The sequence below is a fragment of the Cucurbita moschata genome, unplaced genomic scaffold (genome assembly GCF_002738365.1).
Source record: "Cucurbita moschata cultivar Rifu unplaced genomic scaffold, Cmos_1.0 Cmo_Scf00445, whole genome shotgun sequence".
Lineage (NCBI taxonomy): Eukaryota > Viridiplantae > Streptophyta > Magnoliopsida > Cucurbitales > Cucurbitaceae > Cucurbita > Cucurbita moschata.
In genome coordinates, this window is record NW_019268961.1 from 1 (window position 1) to 461 (window position 461).

Sequence of the window (461 nt, forward strand, 5' to 3'; positions counted from 1 at the left end):
GAGGATGCTGGAAAACCTCTCCATAGTACATGCATTTTAAAACCGTGAGGCTGACGGATATACGTAACGAGCCAAAGCAAACAACATCTACTCATGGTGGGCTTAGAAAATTTTATATAATTGGCTGGAATAGCTCAGTTGGTTAAAGCGTGTGGCTGTTAACCACAAGGTTGGAGGTTCAAACCCTCCTTCTAGCGACATGTTCTTGATAACGGCAACCACATCAATCACGAGTGTTAACTTATTTTAGGTTTGGACTAATAAGGTTCTTGCTCAATTTAATCAAATAATAAGCGCCATGTTCTTGTCGTTTCTGTTGGATTTTATGTCCTAAAACTCATAGTTTGTAAACAAAAACATATTATATTTTTAGTAAAGATTGTTACTGAATAAAGTGAACTTTATGATCATTAATCTAAATCCAATAAACTAAGAACAATCTGGCTATTATTACTTGAACT

The 461-nt window shown here is 35.1% G+C and overlaps 1 non-coding gene across 1 annotated transcript; it reads left to right on the plus strand.

Annotated features, from left to right (window-relative positions):
• The first annotated feature begins 123 nt into the window (after window positions 1-123).
• On the plus strand, window positions 124-197 carry TRNAN-GUU. The gene has a single exon. It is a non-coding gene; the product is annotated as a tRNA-Asn (tRNA).
• The last annotated feature ends 264 nt before the right edge of the window (window positions 198-461 follow it).